The 12,303-nt window shown below is 48.2% G+C and overlaps 1 protein-coding gene across 1 annotated transcript in view; it reads left to right on the plus strand.

The window, feature by feature from the left end:
- The first annotated feature begins 2,387 nt into the window (after nucleotides 1–2,387).
- Exoc3l2 (exocyst complex component 3 like 2) overlaps nucleotides 2,388–12,303 on the plus strand; it is a 46,548-nt gene continuing 36,632 nt past the window's right edge. The window contains exon 1 of the mRNA XM_045134117.1: nucleotides 2,388–2,461. The gene's annotated coding sequence lies outside the window, so the exon portion shown is untranslated. The remainder of the gene's footprint in view (nucleotides 2,462–12,303) is intronic.

Below are 12,303 nucleotides of genomic sequence, written 5' to 3' on the forward strand. Positions count from 1 at the left end.
ACAAAGAACAGACAATACCTTTTATTATTTTTATTTGTTTTATTTGGGAGAGACACACACACACAGAGAATGGGCACATCAGGGCCTCTAGCCAATGCAAATGAATGGCCGACGCATATGCCACCTTGTGCATCTGGCTTACATGGGTCCTGGGGAATTGAACCTGGGTCCTTTGGCTTTACAGCCAAGCACCTTAACTGCTAAACCATCCCCCACGCCCCCGCCTTCAGACAATACCTTTTAGCTGGGTGTGGTAGCACATGCCTTCAATCCCAGCACTCCAGAGGCAGAGGTAGGAGGATTGTCATGAGTTCGAGGCCACCCTGAGACTATATTGTGAATTCCAAGTCAGCCTGCACTAGAGCTAGACCCTCCATTGAACTCCCCCCCAAAAAAAGAGGGCTGGAGAGATGGCTTAGCAATTAAGGCACTTGCCTGCAAAGCTAAAGGACCTCTGTTCGATTCCCCAGGACCCATGTATGCCAGATGCACAGGGTGGCACATGCGTCTGGAGTTTTTTTTGCAGTGGCTGGAGGCCCTGGAGTGCCCATTTTTTCTCTCTCACTCTCTCTTTCTTGCTCTCCCTCTTTCCCTCTCTTAAATAAATAAAAATTAAATATTTAAAAAAGAAGAGAAAGGAAAGGGTTGGAGAGAGAGTTCTACAGTTAAAGGTATTTGCTTGCAAAGCCTGGAAGCACAGGTTCAATTCCCCAGTACCCACATAAAGCTAGATACACAGTGGTGTGTGTGTCTGGAGTTTGCAGCAGTAGGAGACTCTAGTGTGTACACGGGCTCTCCCTCTAACAAATAAATACATTTAAGTACAGAGGGAAAAGGCTGGAGGTCTGGAAAGATGGCTTAGTGGTTAGCTTGCCTGAGAAGCCTAAAGACCCATGTTCAACTCTCCAGATCCCATGTAAGCCAGACACACAAAAGGTGAGGCAAGTACAAAGTTGCACACGCCCACCAGGTGATGGAAGCATCTGGAGAATAATTGCAGGGGCTGAGGCACTGGCATGCAATTCTCTCTCTGAAATAGAATAGAATGGAATAAAAAATAATAAGCTGGGCATGGTGGCACACACCTTTAATCCCACCACGCAGGAGGCAGAGGTAGGAGGATCGCCAAGAGTTTGAGGCCACCCTGAGACTACATAGTGAATTCCAGGTCAGCCTGAGCCAGAGCGAGACCTTACCTAAAAAAAAAAAAAAAAAGGTAAAATTAAATAGGGCCAGAGAGATGGATTAATCATTAAGGGTTTTGTCTGCAAAGCCAACGGACCCAGTTTCAATTCCCCAGGACCCAGCAAGCCAGATGCATAAGGTGGCACATGTGTCTGAAGTTTATTTGCATTGGCTTGAGGCCCTGGTGAACCCATTCTCTCTCTGCCTCTCTCTCACTTTCTGCTTTTCTCTCTCTCATTCTCTCATTCAAATAAATAAATTAATTAAATATTAACAAACAAAAGAAGAAACAGAGAAAGGAAATCATAGCCATGTTCCTGGGAGAGGGCTGGGAGGGTGGGCCAGGGGCACACGCCTTAAATCTCCAGGCATTGGAGGCAGAGGTAGGATGATCGCTGTGACTTTGAGGCCAGCTTGGGTTAGAGCCAGACTCGACTTCAGGGGGAAAAAAAAAATTAGACTCCAGGGGAGGGATAATGGAAACATGGGCAGGGGGTTTTACACAAAGTCACTCCAAAGTCATGCCCAGGACGCACTCTGTGACCTCAGGTCCAGCCTCTGGGGCCAGAAGAGTTGTTTCCTGGAATCTATTTTTTTTTAATATTTTATTTTGATTTATTTATTTGAAAGAGGGAAAGAGAGGGAGAAAGAGAGAGAGAATGGGTGCACCAGGGCTTCCAGACAATGCAAACAAACTCCAAATGCATGCACCACCTTGTGCATCTGGCTACCTTGGGTACTGGGGAATCGAACCGAGGTCCTTTGGCTTTGCAGGCAAGCACCTTAGCCGCTAAGCCATCTCTTGGAATCTTTTCTGAAACACACTCCCCTGGAGCCCCCAGCGGCTTCTCTAGCTTAGCTTTGGGCCTGAGGGCGGTCTGAAGATCGGCTCTGGGCTCAAGTCCAGCACAGGGGTGTCTCCCGGGGTGCACAGGATGGCATTGTCACCTTGGGAGGTGTGAAGAGCAGGCGGGAGGGGGGCGGGAGGGCAGATTCCGGCAAGTCCCAGGGGTTGGGGTGGGGGCGAAGGTGGGGAAGGGCTGTAGCTTTTGGTCCTTCCCCAGCTGGCCCCAACCAGAGCCTGACCTAAAAGGACAGACAGATAATGAACCCTTCCCGCCCCTGGCCCCAGAAAGGGAGGGGTTTCCTGACAGGAAACTCTGCTCCTCCAAAGCCGACCCCCCTTCTCAGATCCAAGCTCTCAGCAGTCCTGGCCCAAGTAGCCTAGGGACTGGACAGCAAGAGGGGACAGAGGGACTGGCCCGGAGGACAGAAGGTGAGTGTACTTAGGTGACCCGGGGAGAACTCAGTCCCCAGCGTCCTTCAGGTGAGAGGTGCTGCAAGGGACCCGGCTGGGTCAATGTTAAGGTGGGAAGGCTGGTTTTTTTGTTGTTGCTGTTGTTTGTTTTTTTGATGCCACAAGACCTTGTACCCACAAGAGGGAAGTGGGCAAAGGGGGAGGCTGAAGGAGGACTTTGATGAGTCCTAGGGAAGAGACAGCAAGGGGAATAGACTTCAGGGGCTCCAGGGATCCGGAGCGATGGAGAAGGAGTCTTGAGACTCTTCAGAGGAGGAGGAGGAGGAGATGGGACATTGCCTCCAGTGCACTGTGTGCCTAGATGGGGACTGAGACTGAGAGACACTCCATCCCAAGAGGAAGGGGTCGCAGAGGCCAGACTGGGAAAGCCAGGCCTATGGGGGTACACCTGTAATCATTTCAACGTTCGGAAGGCGGAGGCAGGAGGATTTGAGGGCTGTAGGCCCGCCTAGGCTATAGATTATGTCTCAAATAAAAAAGAAAGAGCCGGCCGTGGTGGCGCACACCTTTAATCCCAGAGCTAGGGAGGCAGAGGTAGGAGGAGCACCCTGAGTTCAAGGTGAGCCTGAGACTACAGATCAGCCTGGGCTAGAACAAGACACTACCTCAGAGAGAGAGAGAGAGACAGACAGACAGACAGAGAGACAGAGACAGACACACGCTGGGCATTGTGGCGCACACCTTTATTGCCAGCACTCAGAGGCTGAGGTTGGAGGATCACCATGAATTCCAGAGCAGCCTGGGGCTCCAGAGCAGCCTGAGCTAGAATGAGACTCTGCCTCAAAAAAAAGGAAAAAAAGAAAAGAAAGAAAAAGAAGGTGAAAACTGGGCGAGAAGGCATATATTTGTAATCCTGCCACTAAGGACACTGAAGTGAGTACTGCAATGAATTTGAGGTTAGCCACCCTGGGTGAGAGAGACCTTGAAAGAGAGAAGGAAGAGAAAACACAAGCGAAATTGGGGTCCGAGCTAAAGGTCCCCTAGCTGACAGTAAGTAAGACAGTGTTTGGGAGCATAGACTGAACTATGGTTGTGTAGATTGGAATCAGACTTTGATTTTTTTTTTTTTTTTTTTTTGAGGTAGGGTCTCACTGTAGCCCAGGCTGACCTGGAACTCACTATGTAGTCTCAGGGTGGCCTCAAAATTACAGTGATCCTCCTACCTCTGCCTCCCAAGTTCTGAGATCACAGGCGTGTGCCACCACTCCTGGCTTCTTTCTTTTTACCTTTTTTTTTTTTTTTAATTGTTTTTAGTTATCTGAGAGAGAGATAGAGAGGGAAGGAAGGAGAATGCGGGCGCGCCAGGGTCTCCAGCTGCCGCAGACTCCAGATTCACGCACCAATTTGTGCATCTGGCTTTACGTGGGTACTGGGGAGTTGAACCTGGGTCCTTTGGCTTTACAGGCAAGAGCCTTAACTGTTAAGCTGTTGCTCCAACCCTTTTCTTTCTTCTTCTTCTTCTTCTTTTTTTTTTTTCTATATTGGTGTTTCAATGCAGGGTCTTGCTCTAGCCCAGGCTGACGTGGAATTCACTATGTAGTCTCAGGGTGGCCTCGAACTCACAGTGATCCTCCTACCTCTGCCTCCCAAGTGCTGGGATTAAAGGTGTGCACCACCATACCCAGCCTTCCTTTTTTTTTTTTTTAATGAGACAGTCTCACTATATAGTCCAGGCTGGCATCAAAAAAATTTCAGGATTCTCCCGGACTCCTGAGTGCTTGATTACAGGCATGCACCACCACACCCTGGTACGTGGTGGCTACTTGAAATGGGGACAGGGGTCTCTAAAGAGAGCAGGCTGCTCCCGAGGTCAGGGAAAGATTGGCAAGCACGAGGAAGAGGAGGAGGGGCCCAGAGAGGGAAGCAGCGGAGGCTGAGACATCCTGCTAGGACTTGGGGGCTTGAGGAAGGCTTCGGAAGTGAGTCAGGGGCCCTGGCATCGGGAGGTAAGTGGAGGGCGTTGGAAGAGGCAGGATGTCCGAGTGAGTTTGCGGAGGGGGTGTGCGGGAGCCAGGAACGGCGGAGGTGGGGTGGGGTGGGAGGAAGGTGGGGGCCAATTTGGGGCAAGAGTAGCCAGGTTTTGGGTAGTGTTGGAGGTAGTTTGGGGGAATTAGTTGCAGTTTTGGAGAGATGTTAGAGCTGACTGCTGGGGACCAGCAATTCTATTTATGGAACCGTAGGATCCACGGCAGCCTGTCATGGTAGGGGGTTGAAGTCAATTTTGGGGTGATGTTGGAGCCGGCATTGATAGACCCTGTTGTTTTATGAGGCGTGTTGGAGACAGTTTTGGGTGATGTTGGAGCTGGTGTTGATGGAACCTGCCATTGTGGGGTGTTGGGGGGACAGTTTGGGGTGATGTTGGAGCTGGTGTTGATGGAACCTGTCATTGTGGGGTGTGGGGGGACAGTTTTGGGGTGATGTTGGAGCTGGTGTTGATGGAATCTGCCATTGTGGGGTGTGGGGGACAGTTTGGGGTGATATTGGAGCTGGTGTTGATGGAATCTGCCATTGTGGGGTGTGGGGGGACAGTTTTGGGGTGATGTTGGAGCTGGTGTTGATGGAACCTGCCATTGTGGGGTGTGGGGGACAGTTTGGGGTGATATTGGAGCTGGTGTTGATGGAATCTGCCATTGTGGGGTGTGGGGGGACAGTTTTGGGGTGATGTTGGAGCTGGTGTTGATGGAACCTGCCATTGTGGGGTGTTGGGGGGACAGTTTTGGGTGATGTTGGAGCCAGTGCTGAGGGATGCTGGAGCCTTTTGGGGTGAGGCATGTAGAAACCAGTTTGGAAGACAATGGACTCACACCACAGGGTGTGATCAGCATGTGTTGTTGGGGGTTGGGGGGAAAGGGTGTAGTGATTCCACACAGCCAAGGGGGGGGGCTCCAAGCAAGGGGTTGCTATGGCAACCACCTCCCTAGCAGGTAGGGGACCATGGAGACTGGAGAGAGGTGGGACCGTGGCTTGCCTAGAAACCAAGAAAAAACTGAGGCGCACGAGCTGGTGTCTACAAGCTAAGATACATACAGAATAGCCCACCATGGGCAGCGGAAATTTTGAACAACAAGAGACAAAAGCCAGCCATAGAATGGCACAGCCTCAACCTCCCCTCAGACCTCCTGCCCACCCATGAATGCCAAGCTGCTCTGACCTTGTCCCTCACTTGCTTCCAACTATTTCAGGGTTAAAAAAGGGGGGGGGCTGGAGGGATGGCTTAGCGGTTCAGGCGTTTGTCTGCAAAGCCAAAGGACAGGCGTTCGGTTCGCCAGGACCCACATTAGTCCAATGCACAAGGTGGAGCATGCATCTGGAGTTTGTTCACCGTGGCTGGAGGCCCTTGTGTGCCCATTCTCTTTCTCTCTCCACATCTTTCTCTCTCTCAAATATCTCTGTCCCTCAGATAAATAAATAAAAACAACAACAACAAAGTAAAAACCTAGAAACAAAAAAATAACAAGCTGGGTGTGGTGGTGCACACCTTTAATCACAGCGCTCAGGAGGCAGAGGTAGGAGGATTGCTATGAGTTCGAGGCCACCCTGGGCTACATAGTGAATTCCAGGTCACCCTGGGCTAGAGTAAGACCTTACCTCAAAAAAAAAAAAAAAAACCAAAAGAATTAAACAAACAAACAAACAAAAAAAAACACTACAGGTCCAAATAGGAAAATAGGTACATATCTAACAGTTTATTTAAGCAATTTCTGTGATAACCACAGAGCACAGTATTAAAAAGCCCTTTTAAAATCAGTGGGCTGGGTCTGCAGAGAGATGGCTCAGCAGTTAAATTTAACACCCAGGTTCCATTACCCAGTTTCTCACGCAAAGCCAGCTGCGCAAAGTGGCGCATGCGTCTGGAGTTCATTTACAGTGCAAGAGGCTGGCCCACCAATTACACACACACACACTCTCTGTCTCTCAAATAAATAAATAATCAATTAGAGAGTTTATTTATTTTATTTTATTAGATTTTTCAAGGTAGGGTCCTACTAAGCCTAGGCTGACCTAGTCCTAGGCTGGCCTCAAATTTACAGCAATCCTCCTATCTCTGCCTCCTGAGTACTGGGATTAACAGTGTGAGCCGCCATTCGCTGGTCATCTTTCTTCCTTCCTTCCTTCCTTCCTTCCTTTTTTTTCTTTCTTTATTATTTTTTGAGGGGGTTTCACTCTAGCCAAGGCTGACCTGGAACTTACTATGTAGTCTCAGGATGGCCTCAAACTCACGGCGATCCTCCTACCTCTGCCTCCCATGTGCTGGGATTAAAGGCGTGCGCCACCACGCCTGGCATCATTTATTTACTTATTTTAATTTTTTGTTTAGTTTTTATTTATTTATTTGAGAGCAATAGACAGAGAGAAAGACTGGATAGATAGAGAATGGGCGCGCCAGGGCCTCCAGCCACTGCAAAACGAACTCCAGATGCATGTGTCCCCTTGTGCATCTGGCTTACGTGGGTCCTGGGCAATGTGAGCCTCAAACTGGGGTCCTTATGTTACTCAGGCAAGTGTTTAACTGCTAAGCCATCTCTCCAGCCCTATATTTTTTCTTTTTCTTTTTTTTTTTTTTTTTTGAGGTAGGATCTCACTCTAGTCTAGGCTGACCTGGAATTCACTCTGTATTCTCAGGCTGGCCTCGAATTTGGGGTGATCCTCCTACCTCTGCCTCCCAAGTACCGGGATTAAAGCCGTGAGCCACCACGCCCAACAAGCCCTATTTTTATAGGATCGTGTTTTCTTAAAAAATTGCTCTTTAGCATTTTAATATTTCTTGGAAGGTCAGAATCTGTGTGTGTGGTGTATGCATAGGTGTGCACAGATGCACACACATGGAGACACCAGTGGAGGACATTGAGGTTTCTCTATTGCTTTTCTGACTTACTTCCTTCAGTCTCTCACTGAACCTGGAGCTCACGGGGTTTTCAAGGAGACCAAGTCCCAGTGACCCCTTGTTTCCACCGCCTCAGGGCTGGGGTTACTGATGTGCAGGCCATGAGTAGCATTTTACAGAAGTTCCAGGGAGTTCAACACTGGGGATCGTCATGCGCCATGCTGGGCCTGTATTTACTTATTTTATTTTTATTTATTTATTACAGTCAGAGAGGGAGAGAGTGAGAATGGACGCACCAGGGCCTAGCCACCGCAAATGAACTCCAGACGCCTGCGCCACTATGGGCATCTGGCTTACGTGGGACCTGGAGAATCAAACCTGGGTCCTTAGGCTTCACAGGCATGCGCCTTAAGTGCTAAGCCATCTCTCCACCAACTCCCCCCCCCCCCTTTTTATTTTTGAGGTAGGGTCTCACTCTAGCCCAGGCTGACCTGAAACTCACTGTGTGGTTTCAGGGTAACCATGAACTCATGGCGATCCTCCTATCTCTGCTTCCTGCATGCTGGAATAAAAGGTGTGCACCACCACCCCAGGCCCAGTTTGTTTATTTTGTTTATTTATATTTCATTATTTACTTATTTTTGTTTTTTCGAGGTAGGGTCTCACTCTAGGCCAGGCTGACCTGGAATTCACTATGGAGTCTCAGAATGGCCTCAAACTCACAGAGGTCCTCCTACCTCTGCCTCCCAAGTGCTGGAATTAAAGGCATGTGCCACCATACCCGGCTTCCGCCCCTTTTTTGGTATATTTTATTTTTATTTACTTATTTATGAGAGAAAGAATGGGCACACCAGGGCCTCTAGCCACTGTGAACAAACTCCAGATGCATGCACCACAATGTGCATCTGGTTTACATGGGCTCTGGGCAATGGAACCTGGGTCCTTAGGCTTCGCAGGCAAGTGCCTTAACTGCTAAGCCAGCTCTCTAGCTCCTCTTCTTATTTTGTTTTTAATTTAAAAAAATTTTTATTTGAAACTGGGCATGGTCATGCATGCCTTTAATCCCAGCACTCGGGAGGCAGAGGTAGGAGGAGTGCCATGAGTTCAAGGTCACCTTGAGACTACAGAGTGAATTCCAGGTCCACCTGGACTAGAGTGAGACCCTATCTCCAAAAACAAAACCAATATATATATTTACTTATTTATTGGAAAAAGAGAGAGAGAGAATGGACTCACCAGGACCTCTAGCCACTGCAAACTCCAAATGTATGTGCCAATTTGTACGTCTGGCTTACATGGGTACTGGGGTATCAAACCTGGGCCCTTAGGCTTCACAGGCATGTTCCTTAACAACTGAGCCACCTCTTCAGCTCTAATTTTGTTTGTTTTGAGAAGAGGTGTCACTCTGGCCCATGCTGACCTGGAACTCACTCTGCAGTCTGAGGCTATCTCGAATTCGTGGTGCTCCTCCTACTCCACTGCTAGGATTGAAGGCCTGGCATGTTTTGTTTTAATGTTTTATTATTTATTTATTTGAGAGAGAGATACAGAAATAGGCAGGTAGAAAGAGAGAGACAGAGACAGAGAGAGAATGGGCGCGTCAGGGCCTCCAGCTACTGCAAACTCCAGATGTGTGCGCCCCCTTGTGCATCTGGCTTCCATGGGTCCTTTGGCTTCGCAGACAAGCGCCCTAACCTCTAAGCTGTCTCTCCAGCCCAATGCCTGGCTTTGTTGTTGTTGTTGTTGTTTTTCGAGGTAGGGTCTCACTCTAGCCCAGGCTGACCTGGAATTCACTCTGTAGTCTCAGGGTGGCCTTGAACTCACAGCGATCCTCCTACCTCTGCCTCCCGAGTGCTGGGATTAAAGGCGTGTGCCACCATGCCAGGCATGCCTGGCATTTTTTTAATGTTTTCTTTTCTGTGTCAGGTGTCCCCACTGGGCTGTTCTTCCATCCTGTTTGAGCCAATCTCTACTGGTTCTGAAGCTTGCTGTCTTTTTCAGAAGCGCCAGCAATTCCTTTTTTTTTTTTTTTTTTTTTTTTTAGGTAGGATCTCCCTCTCCCTCAGGCTGACTTGGAATTCACTATGCAGTCTCAAGGTGGCCTCAAACTCATGGAAATCCTCCTACCTCTGCCTCCCCAGTGCTGACATTAAAGATGTGCGCCACCACACCCAGCCAGCATTTCCTTCTTTAAAAAAAAAAAAAAATTTATTTATTTGTCTGTGAGCAGAGAGAGTTAAAAGAGAGATAGACGGAGAGAATGTGCATGCCAGGGCCTTCAGCCACTGCAAATGAACTCCAGATGTATGTGCCACTGTGCATCTGCTTTTACGTGGGTACTGGGGAATTGAACCTGGGTAGTTAGGCTTTTCAGGCAAGCACTTTAACTGCTGAGATGGCTCTCCATCCCTCTAGCAATCCTTGGATCTTGGTTCTCTGCTCGCCTTGGGGGTTGGAGTTATGGACATCTGTGGCCACCCCCAGCTGTCTATGTGGGTCCTGGAGGTCCAGCTTGAGAGGTCTCTCAGGCCCTCACTCTCACAAAGGAAGTGCTCTTAACTTCTGAGCCATCTCACCAGCCCATTATTTTAATGCTGGATTTATTTAATTATTTATTTATTTATTTTAGAGAGGGAAAGAGAGAGTGTCTGAGGAAGAGGCAGAGAGAGAGAAAGAGAAAATGGGCGCATCAGGTCTTCTAGCCACTGCAAATGAACTCCAAATGCATGTGCCACCTTACATGGGTCCTAGGGAATCGAACCTAGGTCCTTAGGTTCGCAGGCAAGACACTTAGCTGCTGAGCCATCTCTCCAGACCTGGACTTTTTTTTGTTCATTTTTATTTATTTATTTGAGAGTTACAGAGAAAGAGGTAGCTAGATAGAGATAGAGAGAGAGAGAATGGGAGTGCCAGGGTCTCCAGCCACTGCAAATGAACTCCAGATGTGTGAGCCCCAGTGTGCATCTGGCTAACGTGGGTCCTGGGAAATCGAGCCTTGAACCAGGGTCCTTAGGTTTCGCAGGCAAATGCTCACCCACTAAGCCATCTCTCTGGCTCTGGATTTTGTTTTTAAACTTCATAGAAAAAAAAAAAAATCCTCATACAAGTCAGGTGTGGTGATACACACCTCTAATCTCAGCACTCAGGAGGCAGAGGTAGGGTCACTGAATTTGAGGCCAGCCTGAGACTACACAGTGAATTCCAGGTCAGCCTGGGATAGAGTGAGACCCTGCCTCAGAAGCAACAAAAAATAAAAAATAAAAATATAGGGCTGGAGAGATGGCTTAGCAGTTAAGGCACTTGCCTGCAAACCCAAAGGACCCAGGTTCTATTCCCCAGGACCCACATAAGCCAGATGCACAAGGGGTTGCATGCATCTGCAATTCGTTTGTACTGGCTAGAGTCCCTGGGGCACCCATTCTCCTTCCCTCCCTCCCTGTCTTTCTCTCTCTCTCCCTGCCTATTTCTGTATATATCTCTGTCAAATAAATAAAAACAAAATAGTTTAAAAAATAAAAATATAAATGAGACAGAGTCTTGGAGCTTACTATGTAGTTCAGGCTAGCCTTGAACACATGGAAATCCTCCTGCCACACTCTCCCAGGTGCTGGGATTACAAGCACAAACCACCACACTTGGTATATAACTTTTTTCCTTTTTTGTTATTTTTATTTTTGAGAGAGCGAGAGACAGAGAGATTGAGAATGGGTGTGCCAGGACCTCCAGCCTGCTACAAAGGAACTCTGTGCGCCCCCTTGTGCATATGTGTGACATTGCATGCTTGCGTCCCTGTGCATCTTGCTACCTGGGACCTGGAGATTGGAACATGAGCTCTTAGGCTTTGCAGGCAAGTGCCTTAACTGCTAAGGCATCTCTCCAGCCTGACAATTTGTTTTCTATATTTCTTTTTTTTTTTTAATTTTTTATTTATTTATTTGAGAGCGACAGACACAGAGAGAAAGACAGATAGAGGGAGAGAGAGAGAATGGGCGCACCAGAGCCTCCAGCCTCTGCAAACGAACTCCAGACGCGTGCACCCCCTTGTGCATCTGGCTAACGTGGGACCTGGGGAACCGAGCCTCGAACCGAGGTCCTTAGGCTTCACAGGCAAGCGCTTAACCGCTAAGCCATCTCTCCAGCCCTGTTTTCTATATTTCTCTGAATGTTTGAAGTATTCATCATTTAGTTATTGTTTTTGCAGTGCTGGGGACAGAACCCAGCACCTGGTGCATGCTGAACAAACATTTTACCTGTGAGCCACTTCTACAGCCCCAAGAGTAGCTTTTAAAATAATGAAATAGGACTGGAGAGATGGCTTAGCGGTTAAGCGCTTGCCTATGAAGCCTAAGGACCCTGGTTCAAGGCTCTATTCCCCAGGACCCATGTAAACCAGATGCACAAGGTAGCACATGCATCTGGAGTTCATTTGCAGTGGCTGGAGGCCTTGGCGCACCCATTCTCTCTCTCTGTCTGTCCCTCTCAAATAAAGAAATAAAAATAAACAAAAAAATTTAAAATAATGAAATAGGCCTGGATCAGTGAGTCCCTGGTTAAGACATTTGCTTGAAAAGCCTAGTTACCTGGGTTCAATTCCCCAGCACCCATGTAAAGCCAGATGCATAAAGTGGCACATGCACCTGGAGTCCATTTGAAGTGGCTGGAGGCCCTGGCACACTCATATACACTCTGTCTCTCTTCTACCTCTTTTTCTGCTTGCAAATAAATAAATAAATAATTTTTTTTTTAATGGGCTGAAGAAGCCAGGTGTGGTGGGACACGCCTTTAATCCCAGCACTCGGGAGGCAGAGGTAGGAGGATCACCGTGATTTCCAGGCCACCCAGAGACTACATAGTGAATTCCAGGTCAGCCTGGGCTACAGTGAAACTCTACCTCAAAAGAAAAAGAAAAAAATAAAAGAAAAATAAAAGAGGGCTGGAAAGATGGCTTAGTGGTTAAGGCACTTGCCTGTGAAGC

The sequence above is a fragment of the Jaculus jaculus genome, chromosome 14 (assembly GCF_020740685.1).
Source record: "Jaculus jaculus isolate mJacJac1 chromosome 14, mJacJac1.mat.Y.cur, whole genome shotgun sequence".
Classification (NCBI taxonomy): Eukaryota; Metazoa; Chordata; class Mammalia; order Rodentia; family Dipodidae; genus Jaculus; species Jaculus jaculus.